General features: G+C 39.5%; 1 protein-coding gene across 19 annotated transcripts in view; it reads left to right on the top strand.

The window, feature by feature from the left end:
• The window catches only part of OSBPL6 (oxysterol binding protein like 6), a 215,399-nt gene that overhangs the window by 90,141 nt on the left and 106,890 nt on the right, over nt 1-18,368 (top strand). For 13 of the 19 annotated variants that reach the window (XM_027556852.1, XM_027556750.1, XM_027556736.1 and 10 more), the window contains one exon: nt 9,293-9,470. The exons of the other annotated variants lie outside the window; for them this stretch is intronic. The gene's annotated coding sequence lies outside the window, so the exon portion shown is untranslated. The remainder of the gene's footprint in view (nt 1-9,292; nt 9,471-18,368) is intronic. 19 annotated transcript variants of the gene reach the window in all.

The following is an 18,368-nucleotide window of genomic DNA, read 5'->3' as shown; positions in this document are numbered from 1 at the left end:
CTAACTTGGGAGGTGTATTACCAGTTACATGACTGGGAGGGAAGCTTTTCATGCATCACTGTTAATAGTTGTTGACAAATCACCAGTTGGAAAATGTAAAGGGAGTGTCTGTGCCCTGGGAGTAGCATTGAAATTCTCATCTCTCAACTTGCTTCACAAGAAAACAAATCTTACTGCGTATCTTTTTAACCGTAGCCTTTTTTTCAGCAAAGTTTGTCTGAGTTCATGTTTGTCCATTTGGTTTCTGTGATCAGTCACATTGAACTTTAGCACATTCTAGCATACTTCTTGTATGCTTTAGCAAAATAGTAGATGTACCATGGTGCAGTTGGGCTTACAGAAATGGAGAAGGTGTGGATGTTGCTCTCAGAATGCATCCATTCTGGGAAATGAAAGACACATGTGTCAAAAACTGATCAAAATGGACTGAGGAAAGTCCAGGAGGTACTGAGCAAGGATTATAAAACTTAGAAACCTGAAAAATTACTTCTAGCTGACCATAGGAAGTAATTCCATGTCACCTGCACAGGGTTGAAAAGGTAGAAAGGGTTTTAGACTTTGGAAGTGTAAGGGGAAGACTGTTTTCTTTAGAGGAAACACATAAAATAGGCAAAGAGTGGGTATATTTGGGGGAATTGCAAGGAGTTGTGTCTGTTAGATTTCAAGGAGCCTATCGTGGAAGATAACGTTGGACAGTTGGTTGGAGTTAGATCATGGAAGACCTTTAATACTGGAATAAGGAATTTGAGCTTTATTTTCTTTCCTTAGTTTCAAATATTAACTCAAATGGTTTACCTTAGATGTGATTATTAGGTATGATTATGCATGAGTACCATCATCCTTTTGGCAGTTTGCTTGGGAACAAAAAAATACTGTTACACAACTGCAACATGTGTGGTCTGGGTCAAATGGCTCTTTTTGGCTGAAAATTTTCTGCAGAGGCGGTGCCAAAGATATCACATAATGCTATCACTCAGACATCAGTCATCTACATCACTACATGCACTTATTTCCTATCACTCAGATATCAGTCATCTACATCACTACATGCACTTATTTCCTATCACTCAGATATCAGTCATCTACATCACTACATGCACTTATTTTGATTCCTCCCTAGGTTCAGTGATGTTAGGATTTCTATTTCCCAGCTGTTTGTTTGTTTGTTTGACCCAGTGGGTTGTTCTGTAATGCCTAATACTCCATGTGCCTGGCAGACGAGCTAGTTTGAAAGCTGAGTCATTAAGGTCCTTCATCTTTCTTCTCAATTTCCTACTTAGCATTTTCCCTTCATAGTGGGCACTTTGTAAGCAATGAGTGGCTACTACCCAGGAAAGAGTAGCCCTGTTTTTTTTGTTGTTTTTCTGTCCTATTCAGATTATTTTAGTCTACCTGTGTGTGCCTTGGAAATATTCTGAGCTGATATTTTTTAGCTGTTGGAGGCAAAGAAAAGCATCTGAATTTTATCAGACTTGGAACGCTTTTCAACTGATAAAAATGTTAGTGAAAAGGGCCATTTATTGGTAGTGTTCTCTGGTGAATTAATTCAGTAGACTAAAGCTTGAGGCTTATATGGCAAGGTCAGTTAGTTTTGCTCTCTGATTATCTCTTGGAGCCTCTAGTCCTGGCCATTGATTTCAAAAATAATTACAATAACAACAAGCACTTACACAGTCCTATGCACATAACCTCATTTAATCTTCAGAATAATCCTGAAGGATAGGTACTGTTACTCTCTCCATCTTTACAGATCTTGAAACTGAGGCATTGAGAAGCTCTGTAACTTGCCATTACTGGTCGTTGACTGAACCAGGATTTGAACCTAGCACTTAGGTTCCTGGGTCTTCACTCTTGATCTCGTTAAAATCTCAGTATGTCCCTACACTTAAGGAAACACAATACGCGTCTAAATATTTAAGGCAATTTATTTTGTATAGTATGAAGCTTTGAGTTGAAGAAGTTTCAGGTCAAGGTATTTTATACCGACCCCCAGAATCTATTTAGCATCTATCTCTTTTGTTATCTGTGCAAGGGGGTGGGGCGGGTGGGGCAAGGCTTCACAGAGGTAACATTTGAGGCCTGAGCCAGGACTTAAAGGATGCTCATGTGCTCACGCTCAGGCAGAGAAGAGCATCACAGGTTGGGCAAACAAACATGCAAAGGCTTGGGGAGGCGAAAGGGCATTTGATGTGCATGTTTGTAGGAACGTGTGGTGTTCACTGTATCTAAAACATGGAGAGAATGACTAAGGTGCAATTTAAGATTACAGACTGTACCCTGCTAAATAGTTTAAAAATTATTTTCTCTGACAGAGACCTTAAAAAAAAAATCAAGGGCTCACAAATTTTTGTATTCAGTTTCAGAAGCTTTCCGGGTACCCAGAAGCTCACGTGTAGGTCTGTGGGCCCCTTCCCCCAAGCAATTGAGAATAACACGATCCAATATATGTTTTAAGAAAGATGACTCTGATGACAATGAAAGATGGCTTGGAGGAGAGAAGGATTAGAAGCAGAGAAATCAGGAGGCAGATACAAAAAGATCTATCTGAGATGGCAAGAAGAACCATGTCTCTGAAAGATGTTTAGGAGACAGAAGTGAGAGAGAGGACCCAGGGTGAGTTAAATGGGAAAGTCTCACATAAAATAGTTAAAAGTAACTGTCATTTCTAGCTTGGCTTAATACACTTAATACAGTGATGTCATTAACAAAAACTAAAGGAGAGGAAGGGGCAAGAGTAGAAAGATTTGGGGCTTGATTTTTGGGCCTGCTGAGTTTCAGGTGCCATAATATATACCAATGGGAATGTCTACTGTACAGCTGGAAATGCAGTCTGGAAAAGAACTCAGCACTGGAGAGAGAGATTTAGCTGCTCTAGAAAATGGTAGATTGAAGCCCTCTGGGTGAGTCAGGGCCACCCAGGGGAGCCCAGAATGAGAAGACAAGGGCAGAGGAGGAGTATCTGGTAAAGCTGGCTGGGGAGGCGAATCAGGGGAGCAGCAGCAGCCTTGAGGCATTTGAGCACTTCCTGTGTGCTGGGTCTGTTCTGAACACTGTGGGCATTAGCTTGCCTAATCCTCAAACACCTCCAGGAACCGGCTGCATTTTGCATGTGAGGAACCGGAGGCCCAGAGAAGGAATTTGCGTAGAACTAGTAAGTCACTTTCGATGATAAATTAGTGGTAGCCTCGTTAAGTTGATGTAATTGATTTAAGATAGTTTTTGTTATAACTCTTTTACAGATTTAAACAGAGATTGGTAAGCTTTGATGATACTATTATCTTATTTTAGCCTCTGTTCTATCATTAATATAGTATAATCATCAGAAGTCATGAAGAAAGTATGATAGGAGACTTGCATAAATTTCCAAATTCCCTGGCTTTTTCTCACATGAGTATTCCGTCAAGATTCATGCATTTCTTAAACATATTTTTAATTAATAGGGCAAATTTTCCCTGAAGTTTTCTCCTAATTAATAAGCATGTTTGGCACTAATTGGAGTACTTCCTAAAATGGTTTCATGAGTCATATTTTCCTTTTCCACCTAGAATATATGCTGGACTCTCTTAGCAGTGATCTGAGACATCATCAACTCTATGTTCTTAATTTACCCAAACTTCTCATCTCCTTGAATCCATCCCTTCCTTAGAACCTTTTCGTTTTGTTTTCCCTTTTATCACTACACCAGCAGTGGAGATTTTTCTTGGAGCCTGTTTTCCCAGTAATTTTTTTTTTATTATTACTTCATCAGAATTTTGCACACCAGTTAGATAAGAACAATGAAACCATACCAGGTTGCCACAGTGGAATAATTAGCTAGACTGGGGTCAGCAAGCTAAAGTCCATGGGCCAAATATGAGCTATTACATTTTTGTAAATAAAGTTTTATTGGAACACATCATGATCATTCATTTACATATTACCTGTGACTGCTTTCCGGTGCTACAAGGGCAGAGTTGAATAGTTGCATTAAGTGGTACAAGGCATGGCCCACATAACCTAAAATGTTTAATTTACTAATTTGGGCCTTCACAGAGAAAATGCTGACTCTTGCTGTGTACCATACGACTTTTGGAAAATTAGGATTGTCCAAAGATTAGGAATTGTCCAAAGCTTTACAGTTAAGGACATTCTCTTTTAAATAAAATATTAAAGAAAATTTTTGAATCATGTAATAGAACCATCGAATGGTTTCTGTAATATGTGTTGTTTGGATATATAACAGAAATTGTCAAGGGAATAATAAAATTGAAGACTCCTTTAAGTAATCGATAATCAGAATTCTTACCTGTATAATCAGTCATCTGAGTTTTTGTTCGTATTAACAGAGCTGTTTAATGTGGAAGAATTTTTTGTTCTTTGAGTTCTCAATAGTTGCCAGGCCTTTCCTTGTGCTCAGCTTCTGGGAGTTGCAGAAATGTTACATTTCCCTACCCTCAGAGAAATATGTCTCAATTTCAGCCAAGTTAAATACAAACCAAAAAAATTTGGGGAAATTGGCCTAGATCATAGATATGTAACAGAATGAGAAAAATATGTTTTGTGTTGAGTACATTATTTTAGTTTGTTAGCATATTGACCATATCTTATACTGCAATCACATTTCTGAAAAAAATAGGCAATGCTTTCTTTTCTTTTTTTAATTGAGATATATTTGGTATTCAGTATTACATAAGTTTCATGTGTACAGTGTAGCACTTCACAGTTTTTAATGGTTATTTTCTGCATATAGTTACTATAAAATATTGGCTGTATTTCCAGATATGTTTTATTTTCCATTATTTTGTTAAAAAACAAAAAATAAGTGAGGACAAATGGGACCCATTCTGCCCTCTCAAATATGAGCTTTTCGTTTGTCCCTCCTGACTGCCCGTTGTCCTCAGCAGCTCTGCCCTCCCTCTTTGGCTGCTTTATCTTCCGAGATTCTCTTTTGCATCTGGGTTTTCTCTCCTCCAGTTTGTCCTCCTGGTTCTGCCTCCCTGAAGCATAATCACATAACTCCTCTACTCTAAACTCCACTTCAGTCCTCTACAGCCCACCCAGTGAAATCTGGTCTTTCATCAGCATTGAAGAAGACCTTTGAAACCCACTCTCTGCCTTTTCTTCCCCCGTCGTCCTTCTTTGTACTCTAAACTCAGTACTGTGTCTGTACTTTCCTTTTGCTTGATTTTCATATGCTTTCCTTACTGTTTGAAATGCCCTTTAATTTCTGTGATATATGGTAAGATTAATGAGATTAAATAAATTTTCAGTTTAAAAGTCTGCTCTTCAGTTATTGACAAGAAAGCCACCATAGTTGCTAGGTGAAAGTGCTTGGAGTCTTGGTTTTCTTCGGAAACTTACCTCAGCACATGTTTCCATAAATTCCGCTGGGTTGTAGCACTAAAGCTGTACTCTCTGGGATTTCCATTCAGTTCAGTCGCTCAGTCGTGTCCGACTCTTTGCAACCCCATGAATCAGCACGCCAGGCCTCCCTGTCCATCACCAACTTCCCGGAGTTCACTAAACTCACATCCATCGAGTCAGTGATGCCATCCAGCCATCTCATCCTCTGTCATCCCCTTCTCCTCCTGCCCCCAATCCCTCCCAGCATCAGAGTCTTTTCCAGTGAGTCAGCTCTTCGCATGAGGTTGCCAAAGTACTGGAGCTTCAGCTTTAGCATCATTCCTTCCAAAGAACACCCAGGACTAATCTCCTTTAGAATGGACTGGTTGGACCTCCTTGCAGTCCAAGGGACTCTCAAGAGTCTTCTCCAACACCATAGATCAAAAGCATCAATTCTCTGGCACTCAGCTTTCTTCACAGTCCAACTCTCACATCCATACATGACCACAGGAAAAACCATAGCCTTGACTAGACGGACCTTTGTTGGCAAAGTAATGTCTCTGCTTTTGAAATATGCTATCTAGGTTGGTCATAACTTTCCTTCCAAGAGGTAAGTGTCTTTTAATTTCATGGCTGCAATCACCATCTGCAATTAGACACAGTGTATAAAGTCTCAATGTATTGAGATTTTATCACAGGTAAAAAGAGAACCATCAATTTTTTGTCTAAACATTACTGCCAGAGAGAAAAGCAAAATAATTCCTTTTACCAACTAAGGTATTTAATGGAGACAGTAGGCAAGGTAAGCAAGATAATGAAGAAGGGTCTTACATGGTGTCTTGGGCTACGGTTTTCTGGGAAAGCAATTTAAGATTTTTAACCCTATATCACGAACAAACTTCCTTCGTGGAAGTGATGTGCACATTGAATCAAAACCATGGGCCACATGTTGTACAGAAAATAGTTGTAAAATAGACTTTGCTATGGAGACTGCTAGCTTTGTGTAAATATACTCTTCTGGTTATTCTGGTCATCTTTACTGCCTTTACTGTTTTAAGAATCTTTTCTTTAGTATTTTACAGAGTGATGGAGTTGCCTCTCCTTTCTCTGCACTGACTTAGTGCTAAAGGGACAGTCTAGTCCTTGGTAGAATACATCATGTGCTTAGTAGAGGGGCTTGAATAAGACGTGAGTAGACTGTGTGGGGACTGTGCCAGACAAGAACATGGTGTCTGGTGGGCAAAATTCAGGCTGTAGGAGGATTAGTCACATAATTTACAGGAAAAATTCTGTTGCAAAGATAATGGATCATTTGGTTCCTGAATGAGCCATTCAGAAGGAACCTTTGCCACACCACTCAACTCCCCTGATGAGATTTTGCAGAGACACCTACTCAAGTACTGTCTAGCATAAAAGACTTTGTTCAAATCAGCCTTTCCAACCTTTCCAACTATTAATTTATTAAGAGCTGAGCAGGTGGGTGTCAAACTGCAGAGGCTATCATTAAGCTAGAACATGATTCCTTTAGTGTATTTTGATAAAAAGCAGATATAATGTTTTCTTTTAAAGAATCGATTTTGCCTATAGTTTTAAAAAGAAACTACATCTTCCCTTCTCTGAGTTTATTTTTTACTGAGGGTTTTAGGAATTAAACTTCAGTGTGTACTGTCACAAGGAGTAATCAGACTTGAACTTTGTAAGCTTAGAGCCTTTGAACTTCTGCCCCGTACGCAGTTTATGTGCGACGTAAAGCAAGATCCTTTATAGTTTCTAATTAAAGTTTAGTTGCCACTTGGTTAACTTTCTGGTTTTTGAGTAAAACTTAATAAATTGGTCACCCAGAAATTTGGAAATTGAATGTGACAATATAACTCTTTCTGTACTAATGAAGTTTTTGAAGATGAATTAAAATGATTATTCCTAATATTTCTGGTATCAGGGACATTTGATTTTATGTGAAATATGTATTGATAGATTGGTAATTTTTTAATGTAGAACAGTCAGTCCCCCCGAAGGTTATAGAAGGCACTACACTATATAGTGATTTGTTGCCCTTTTGAAAGTGATGCAGAACGTCTGTATAAACATTAATTATAGTCTCAGAAATACCTTTTGCAAAGTACATATAAATAGAGAACTTCTAAATTCACTTTTTAACTCCCACACTTACAGTGTACAAGAAACTGCGGTCTGGTCCCTACTTCCAGAGTGAGCACAGCCTGGTAAGATGAGAGGTGTAAGCAGCATGAAAGACCAGGTCAGACTCACATTAGTCAGAATTGACCAAAGTACCAGGTGTGATGATGAGGAACTCCTTTCTAGCTGGGAATATCGATGAAAGAGGTGGAAGTTGTGGTTTTGAGCTGGATTTTGAAGCCAAGACTATGCAGAAAGAGATGAGTGAAGTAAAAAATGGAACCCAGGCCAAGATGCGGTTCACACAGGCTAGACACAGGACGTGCACGCAGTGTGTGTGATGTGGGAGGGAGGGCGTTCTTTAGGCACAGTTAGCAAGATTCAACCACCCTTCTCCTTCTCTGCCACTGGATTGGAGGAAACAGAGAAAGAGAGGAAACTTTGCTGTTACCCTGTGGTCCTCTGTTCTCCCTTACCTTCCTGTTTGCTATTACAGGATAGTAAGAAGTTATGCAGAGTAAGACTAGGGCAGTGCATGCAGAGAACTGCAGTATAGGGGAGTTTCTATAGCTGACCATTCATATTCAGTCTGCCTATAATTATATGGGATTAAAAAGCATAGATTGAGTAGTGTTTGCAGAAAATAAACATATAATGCTGAGCATACAAAAATAAGCTTGATGGATGCTAACCCTAGTTCTTCTGTGTCATCATCATAATCAAATTTAAATTTAATTAAATTTTATTTAGTAATTGTAAGATGTGCAGAATTGTCTTACAACACAGTAGAGACTTCAAAAGCTTTTTTGGTAGAGTTAAAGGAGCTCTAAATGAACAAACACTTTTTGTATAAAAATGATACTTAAAGAGCAACCATACACAAGATACTAAGTAGAAATCTTTTGCACTTTTAAGTCCTAGTTTTTTAGTATATGTGTATTGCTTTTTTTTTTTTTTTCTTCTCCATAGGTAAAATGAGAAAAAACTACAGCAGAATGAAAGAATAGGCTTGAGAGATAATCAGACCTGAGGAGTCATTTTTACAGCTCCCTTGTGAATAAACAAGGCTGCTAGAGAGAGGTCTGAGACTTGAAGGAAAAAACTGTTGTCACATTTCAGGGTCAGATATTTATTTTCCTTTTTTAAAAAAACTTAAAGTGAACATGCTTTTGTCTTCTCAATATTGTTTCTTTGCCTTCTGAGATATGATGCCAAGTTGAACACTATGCTTTGCTAGTATAGTTAGCTCTTTTTGCTAGAGGATTGTTCTAGGGATTTGGCAATAATTCTACCCAGGGCAAATAAGAGACCATTAATAGGTCTTCATCAGGATATTGGGATCATACATTTTTGTGCAGTGGAACCACTTCATAGTGACTGTTTTAAAAAACTGAAAGAATCTAAAAATGACTGGGCGTATGTATATATAACAGATTCACTTTGCTGCACACCTGAAACTAACACAGCATTGTAAATCAGCTATAACCCAATACAGATTTAAAAGATGAAAAAAACTCTTCGATGTTTACATTTAATTGGAGGTGTAAACATGTTTCTAGAAAATATGCTTCATTTCCTTTTAGAAAATACTTGCTCTGTAAGTTGAGAGTTTTCTTATTCCCCGCTCTGGGTAAGATATAAATTATGCCGAGGAGCCCAGTGGTTACGTCTTTGAGATTACATAAGATTGAACAAAGGAGGTAAAATCTCAAATGCCATCCCTTATGAACTTTCTCCTCTAAAGATAAATTGGAAAGAATTTTCTGTTGGCCACAGAGGCTCATGAAAGGTCTATGGAGACATGCTATACAACTGTAGTATCTCTCTTTTTCAGCTTCTGCCCCTTCCTGAAAAAAGAAATCGAGAAACCACTCCTAATTTACCAGATAACCCCAGAAGCCTCAGTTGACAGACCAAATTCTCCAGTCAAAGCTACGGGCACCTGAGGATAAACTGCTTCAAACAGCTTTTACCTTAAAGCCAACCTAGAAGGTCAAACCCCCAGTTACAAGGTGAGTTAGGATAATGCAAGTTTAAAATTAGAAGCAGGACCTGGCTGTCCAGTGGTTAAGACTTTGCCTTCCAATGCAGGGGGTGCAAGTTTAATCCCTAGTCAGGAAAATAAGATCCTACATGCTTCACAGCCAAAAACCAAAACATAAAACAGGAACAATATTGTAACAAATTTAATAAAGATTTTAAAAATGGTCCACATCCAAAAAAAAAAACTTAAAAAAAAATCAAAAGCAGGATTAGATTAGTCAATGCTCAATAACAGCAAAAGATTAGCAAAATATTACCAAATCTCAGGAACATGTTTTTTTTCTATTTCTTATGTGTCTATCAGATCCCAAAATAAGGCATGGTCATTCTAGTCATGTTTAGCCATCTTAATAAAAAGTTCTGCAGTAATATTCTTAAAGATAGGAAGTAAAAAACATGCCAAAATATTGAACCTCTTGTTGTCTGATGTCTGGCATCATGTGAGAATAAGATGGTCCCTTTCCCTTCTTGAGTAATGAGCCTGCAGACCTAATCCTGAAAATGACTGAAAGGTTATCCTTGCTTTCATTATATATGCATGCTGTACACATTCTTAAAATGCATCCAGTTTTTATAATCTTTCATAGTGAATAAATAGACAACTGATTGTATTATTTTTGCACATGAGGCTGAAATGAATAATACACCAGCAGTGCTCACTATGGGCCCCTTGTCACCTTTGATATTTGCAGTTATTGTTTTCAGAGCCACCTGAAATATGCTATTTGACATTTTAGGCCCAGGGTCTTCACCGTTTGGACCCATCCCTCCCAGTTATACTTTCTACTTTCTGAGGTCAGAGACCCCCAGAATGGGAGGATGTACCATCATTGCTCTTGGGGATCTTTTGCAGTATTTATCCTCTACTCACACCCTTATTTTCTTGGAGGCACAAGAGCAGCAGCAGTGGTGGGGGTGGTACGATGGGAGCTTTCTGCTTATTATTTATTATATTATTTAAAGTTAAATTCTAAAGCTTAGCTTGCAAACTGGTGGCCTACTGGCCAAATTTTAGGCTTAATTTTTTTAATCTATAGAAGTTTATTTTTAAAAATTGAGTTAATTGCCAACATTGGGCAATCTGGATACCTGACATAAGATACACACACACACACACACACACGCACACACACACCTGGCTTCTCTTGGATGATTAAAAAATATGGTCTTTTTACTATTTCAAGGACTGAAATGTGGTAGTCTTTACCTTCCCCTAAGTCTTAAATAACCAGCCTTATATGTTACCTGCCTGGTCTAAAGGCTTTTGAGGTAAGATTTCTGCTTTAAGATCACTTTCTTCTCTCCTTACATGAAGCATCTCCCCTGTAGTTTACACATAACACTCTCTTAGTCTTTATTCACTTTCTCTTTTGGCATTTTATTATTTATATAAAATTTGTGCACTGTGAGAATGATGATTTTCTGAGATTAAGCTAACACCTGCCAGACTTGCCTATGAAGGAGGAAAACTTACAAAACCAGATGGCCCATGGTTCTTAGCTGGGAAATCTAATTTCCATGGTGATAAGGTCTGAATCTTTTTTGCCAGCCCCGAGGTTGTCATTTCAGAGTCTGATGTGTCACAGCCTAACGGCTCCATTGCCTGATCTGACTGTTTTGGTCCAGGGAGGTAAAGTGATTCATTGGGTTGGCTTTTTTTTGAAGGACGTCTATAGGCATTTGGGCTTCCCTGGTGGCTCAGATGGTAAAGAATCTGCATGCAATGCAGGAGACCCGGGTTTGATCCCTGGGTTGGAAAGTTCCCCTGGAGAAGAGGATGGCTACCACTCCAGTATTCTTGCCTGCAGAATTCCATGGACAGAGGAGCCCTGCAGGCTACAGTCCATGGGTTATAAAGAGCTGGACATGACTGAGTGACTAACACTTTAACTTATAGGATTTTGAGTCCATCATCTAGGCCATTACTCATTCTGGACACCAGAGTGAATCACTGAGCTGTATACTCTGCCATCTACATGAGAAATCTACTGAGAAATCTCACCATCAAAATCAGATACATCTTCAAGCACAGTGGGTTGTAGTTAATCACAAATTTCTCTTTCCCCATCTTTGATCACTGTATATTGTTGGGGGCTAAATTACTTGCTGTAATGTTCCTCTTAATTTGATATTGAATCAAACTTTTGGTAGGCTGCCGGGGTCCAGCCCCGGCTGATCCAGGGTATTCGAAGGAGACACGGCGTAGGCGAGGATCAGGAAACAACTGCTTAATTAAACGTTAATTAAGGATATAAAGAGTAATAGAATAAGGATAGCTCAGTGAGGAAATTCAGTGGAGAAAAGAGGCTGAAATAAGGATAGCTCAGTAGGAAAACTCAGTAAAGAAAAGAGGCTGAACAATTCAGCCAGAAGGTAAGAGAAAGAACGACATGGGGAGACCAAGTTTCGGTGAACAAGGCCCGCACTTTATTTTCCAAAGTAGTTTTTATACTTTAAGTTATGCATAAAGGATAATAGGGGAAGGGGTGGAGTCATGCAAGGACAGCAGTTCCTGGCTGTAATCTAAGCCAGGCTTTCAAACTTACCATATGCAAAAGTTCAGGTGATCTACATCATCTTCTGGCCAGGAGGCCTGTTAACATTTTAAGAAACTTATCTTTCTCTAAAGGTGATTATTCCAAAGTCAGGCACCAGCCTCCAAAAAAGCATTGGACAAAGCTGCATTCCTATAGGGCAAAGGTGAGGCGGGCTCAATCAAGAAAAGACTTAACTCAAGGGTCCAAGGTTACAAACATGGAGGCTACTACTTACATTCTATACACCCATTATATCAATCAATACACTGCCAAGGACACAGTAGGTAAGGAGTATGGAGACTTAGCAGCAAACATTGGCCCAATAAGTGAAAAACCCTTCACCAATACAATTTCTAATCAGTCTTTGAACTACTCAAAGGAATCTGTGTTTAGACAGTTTAGAACATCTCCTGCCTCTCACAGTTGGGAGGCTCTGAACAATCACATGTGGCCGGAAAAACCTATTTAGGCAGGCTAGAGGATTTCCAAAGGAGTTTGTAGGTTAAACACTGTCACACCCAGGAATTATTAACTGGAGCTGTAAGCTAACTTTTTTCAGAGAGAGGTAGTGGGGGACAGCCCCCCGTAAAGTCAGAGGTGTAGGTGAAAGCACAAAGCAGAAAGTAGGCAGACTCTGGTTTTGGGGGTAGATGCTCAAGAATTTCCAGGGGGACTCCTGAGGCTCGATTCCGCCTTTGCGTATGCCGAGCCTCCTTCCTCATGACCTTTGTCATGGGCGGAATTCCTCACGCTGGCTCCCAGCAGTGATAGAATTCCAGCTGAGCTATTCCGGATCCTGAAAGATGATGCTGTGGAAAGTGCTGCACTCAATATGCAATATGCAATATGCACTCAATATGCAATATGCCGGCTCCCGGCAGTAGGCTGCAGTCCATGGGGTCACGAAGAGTCGGGCATGACTGAGCGACTTCACTTTCGCTTTTCACTTTCATGCATTGGAGAAGGAAATGGCAACCCACTCCAGTGTTCTTGCCTTGAGAACCCCAGGGACGGGGGAGCCTGGTGGGCTGCCGTCTATGGGGTCGCACAGAGTCGGACACGACTGAAGTGACTTAGCAAAGAGCCTTAACCATGAACACATTTTAAATTATAGGGCCCTTATGGGCATAGTACTTTTTTTTCTGCATTGGCTAAATGCAAACATTACTTATTTGATCATAGTTTACAGATGGGGGAAACTGACTTGATCCCAAAACAGTGGTTCTTATCCCAGCACCTCATTTTTCAAAGTGCCTCTTACTAGAGCAGATTTTAGGTCTCAAAATACTCATTTTTAATGTTGAAGCAAACAAGAAAGAAGCCCACTGGGACTGGATGTTGATTTCTGGTAGTTTACTGTCCTCTGGCTACACTGCTTTTGCTTTATCTCATGGGATGTCTTAGGTCTTGCCCAGTATGTCTTGATATTTGACCATACATGAAAATGAAATGTACATGAGTCCCTTTGACTGTTGGGTTAAGTTTATGGGACTAAAGTAACTGGAAATTTGTTTCCACACATTTTTGACTTGTGACTTGACTACATAAGAAAGAAATTAAACTCTTCTTAAAAAGAAAAAGCAGGTAAGTGGCATCTCATTTCCTTAGGTAAAGGGGTTTGTTTCCATTCCTCTTCTGGAGTTAGTGTGTATCCATGTATAGTCAACAGCCTCAGATATGCAGATGACTGGGGTCAATCCCTGGGTTGGGAAGATCCCCGGGAGAAGGGAAAGGCTACCCATTCCAGTATTCTGGCCTGGAGAATTCTATAGACTGTGTAGTCCATGGGGTCACAAAGAGTCAGATATGACCGAATGACTTTCACACTCACCACCCTAATAGAAAGCGAAGAGGAATTAAAGAGCCTTTTGATGAAGGTGAAAAAGGAGAGTGAAAAACTCTGCAGCTTAAAACTTAACATTCAAAAAACTAAGATCATGGCATTCCATCCCATCACTTCATGGCAAGTAGATGGGGGAAACAGTGGAAACAGTGGCAGACTTTATTTTTTTGGGCTCCAAAATCACGGCAGATGGTGACTGCAGCCATGAAATTAAAAGATGCTTACTCCTTGGAAGGAAAGTTATGACCAACCTAGATAGCATATTGAAAAGCAGAGACATTACTCTGCCAACAAAGGTCCATCTAGTCAAGGCTATGGTTTTTCCAGTGGTCATGTATGGATGTGAGAGTTGGACTGTGAAGAAAGCTGAGCGCCAGAGAATTGATGCTTTTGAACTGTGGTGTTGGAGAAGACTCTTGAGAGTCCCTTGGACTGCAAGGAGATCCAACCAGTCCATTCTGAAGGAGATCAGTCCTGGGATTTCTTTGGAAGGAATGATGCTAAAGCTGAAACTCCAGTACTTTGGCCACCTCATGCGAAGAGTTGACTCATTGGAAAAGACTCTGATGCTGGAAGGGATTGGAGGCAGGAGGAGAAGGGCACGACAGAGGATGAGATGGCTGAATGGCATCACCAACTCGATGGACATGAGTTTGAGTGAATTCCAGGAATTGGTGATGGACAGGGAGGCCTGGCGTGCTGCGATTCATGGGGTCGCAAAGAGTCGGACACGACTGAGCGACTGAACTGAACTGAACTGAAAATCACTGCAGACAGTGCTACAGCCATGAAATTAAAAGAAGCTTGCTCTTTGGAAGGAAAGCTATGACAAACCTATACAGCATATTAAAAAGCCAGAGACATCCCTTTGCCAACAAAGGTCCATATAGTCAAAGCTATGGTCTTTCCAGTAGTCATGTGTGGATGTAAGAGTTGGATAAACCATAAACCATAAAGAAGGCTGAGTGCCAAAGAGTTGATGCTTTCGAACTAACTATGGTGCTGGAGAAGACTCTTGAGAGTGCCTATTACAGCAAGAAGATCAAACCAGTCTATCCTAAAGGAAATCAGTCCTGGATATTCATTGGAAGGACTGATGCTGAAACTGAAGCTCCAAAACTTTGGCCACCTGATGCAAAGAGCCAACTCATTGGGAAAGACCCTTGTGCTGGGGAAGATTGAGGGCAGGAGAAGAAGGGGACAACAGAGGATGAGATGGTTGGATGGCATCACCGACTCAATGGACATGAGTTTGAGCAAACTCCAGGAGATGGTGAAGGACAGGGAAGCCTGGGGTGCTGCAGTTTGTGGGGTCACAAAGAGTCAGACAGGACATAGCGACTGAACAATAACAACATGTATGGTCATAAATGCTTTCAGAAAGCCCCTTTATCTCTTTTTCCTTGGCATTCCTGTTATTAGTTCCACATTCCACTTTCCTTAACTCCCTGAGGAAAGGACAAGTAGGACCAGAAGAATGGAACCAAAGTACTTGAGAGTCATTACTGACATATAAAATCTGTTGGAATGTGAAAATGGTAAACCCAGTAAATCAGCTAGTGAGTGAAAGTCGCTCGGTCATGTCCAACTCTGTGACCCCACACACTACATGCAGTCTCTCAGTTCTCAGTTCCGTCGCTCAGCACTATACAGTCCATGGAATTCTCCAGGCCAGAATACTGGCATGGGTAGCCTTTCCCTTCTCCAGGGGATCTTGCCAACTCAGGGATCGAACCCAGGTCTCCCTCATTGCAGGTGGATTCTTTACCAGGTGAGCCACAAGGGAAGCCCGTAAATCAGCTAACCAGTCAACAAATATGACGTAGGTAGAAACTGGAAGAAGAGAAAGAGTACTCAGTTCTGGTACAGCAAGACAGTTGATGTTTGCTCCCTTTTACCTGTTATGAAGATCACAAGACTTCTCCCTCAGGTAGGAGAAATGGAGAGAATATCCAACGAGAACTGGCAGTATTGATACCATTCCACTTGGCTTCTCTCTTTAAAAGGTGATCAAAGATATTTCTTTGTTCTTTTAGGCAGAGAATTCCTTTTTTTTCTTGAGGATCATTGTAAATTCATGGATTTTAAGAGTATATTTTGATTAGTTGCAGTGACTTTTTCTTTTTTTCAGTATGCTCAAATAAAAACTTTGCTCTTTGGGAACCCCTTCAGATTGGTTCCTGTAAATACATATGGAAAAGAGAATCCATCATAAGTGAATCACAGTGAGTTTTCACAAACTCAGTATTCCCATATAATTGGCACCCAGATCAAGATAAAGAACATCCGAAAGGCAGCCATGCCCTATTAGGTTTTTTGACCCCTGCTTTTTGGTTCAAAGGGATACTTTAAGCTCCTCTTGTTTACTTTGTAGCCCAATCTAAGAATCAGTTATTACAAGGAGCTCTGGTTCCTTTTAGTAGAAAATGGAATTTAGAAACTACAGTCTGGACATTAAGGGTATTCATTCTTATCAGTTGTCAGTGTTTCCAGGCCTTTTTAGGGAACAGAGGCAGAAATATATATTTTTTAAAATAAAAAATTATAAGTTGACACTGAATTTTTCAAGTTAACCTTATGGAGTTTAATATTATGTGATTTTATATTTGTATCTCTTCTCAGATGAGTAATCTCAGCATGGCTACTAATAATTGTTCTATTTTTGTAGAGAGAAAAAATGTAGAATTTTATATATCTTTTATCATTATCATTATATTTGAGCTTCCAAAATTTATGTATGTGGTCAAAAACTGAATTTCTTTCACCTCCATTTTTGGTATTGATGTTGATATGTTTCTTGGCAGTGAGATGTAGTCTATTAAATCTTCAGTCCACGAATAATTTGAGTTATTTGCAACTCATTACATCTTCAGCAGGAGAGGTTCCGGAAGTGACAGTAGGATTATTGTACTCTTTGGACGGTGGATCAATTTGTGCTGCATTGATGCACTTACTAGTGTCTACCCTTCATTATAGTGCAGGTCCAGAAGGAGAAGAAAAATAAATACTCTAAATAGTCTGAAAGTGCCTCTGCAGTTTTGTTCTTCTTGCTTCTTTTTATCTGATAAATGGATATTTTTCGGATGCTTATATTAGAATGACTTTCTTTTTCCTTGCTCAGTAAAGGGATCAAGTGCTTTGATTTTGGGACACATTTTGTAATATTTGATCTTGGGAGAAATGTAAGTTTTCATAGAGAATACAGGACTAGATAGTTGCCTCTCCCTTCCGTCCTGCCATCTGTCCTTCCTTCCTGCCACCTGTCTATCCTTCCTTTCTTTTTCCTACAAGCAGGTGATTCCTTGAACTTGAAGCTGAGGGATAGACAGTAGGAGGGAAAAAGGAGAGTTTTTTTTTTTTCCACTCACCATTAGTCTTTTTTCACCTGTCTTCTCAAAATATCTCATTTCCAACCCTCCATAAGGTTGGAATCCAGTATTTTTGAGTTTTTTTCCAAACATATTTTTAGGTACAGAAAGATGATTAATTAGACTTTAGTTAGTCTAACTCTAAGGGTGATTTAAATGTTTTTTTAAATTGACTTTTCACATCTAATGAATAATGCCAGGAAGTCCTGAGTGCAGTGAACCAACAATACAGACCTGCTTTGAAAGCTTTGGCTTTCAGACTACAAGGATTTATTGGAAGTAACATTTCTAGATTTTGTCTCGGGAAGCAGTGGTTACACAGATGGTAGACTGACAGTCTCTCCAAAACTTCAGCTGTATATGGCTGGTGGTAAAGGACAGAAGTTTCAGAAACAATGGCAATTTAAATAGATGTGTCTTTTATCACATGCCTCTTATCACCCCTGCCATATCTAGTGTTTGCTCATGTATTCATTCATTCATCCAGCAAAGTCTACTGAGTGTCTCTACTCAGTGTACACGGGCACTGTTCTAAGTGCAGAGATTACAATAAGAAGTGGGAAACACAACAGGGGAAGTCTCTGGGGATAGACAAAAAGCCAATAAACAAATACTGGAACTACTGAGTGAGATAAGTGCTGTGAAGGAAATGAAAAGAGTATCACGCAGAAAGTGACAGGGCGTATGCCCATTTGAGGTGACAGAAGCTGAGAACCGAGGGTGATTTGCCGACTAAACTTTCATATTAAGAAAACTAAATTTGAAAGTACTTTACAATTTATTTAGACAATAACTACACATTTGGCATTTGAATTTATTTTCAGATGTCTAATTTTTTTTTTCAACTGACATTGTAAATTGTTGAACTGAACTTTCAAATGAAGGTCTCTTGTTTTGTCAGCTTTTAAAAACTGGAGGAAGTCCTGGGTTTGGGGGAACTCTGTACTGTATTTGTAACTTTTCTAAAAATCTAAAATTATTCTAGAATAAAACATTTAAAAGGAAAAACTGGTGAAAATTTATACCAAAATTTATACTAAATCAAGTATAGTGTGGCAAAGATGAGGAATCCAGCCTATATAGGAGGGGTCTGCAGGAGAATGATGGGTGCTGAGAATT

Source organism: Bos indicus x Bos taurus, chromosome 2 (assembly GCF_003369695.1).
Source record: "Bos indicus x Bos taurus breed Angus x Brahman F1 hybrid chromosome 2, Bos_hybrid_MaternalHap_v2.0, whole genome shotgun sequence".
Classification (NCBI taxonomy): domain Eukaryota; kingdom Metazoa; phylum Chordata; class Mammalia; order Artiodactyla; family Bovidae; genus Bos; species Bos indicus x Bos taurus.
The sequence above is the reverse complement of the archived record's forward strand: the minus strand, read 5'-3'. Positions and strand labels throughout refer to the sequence as shown.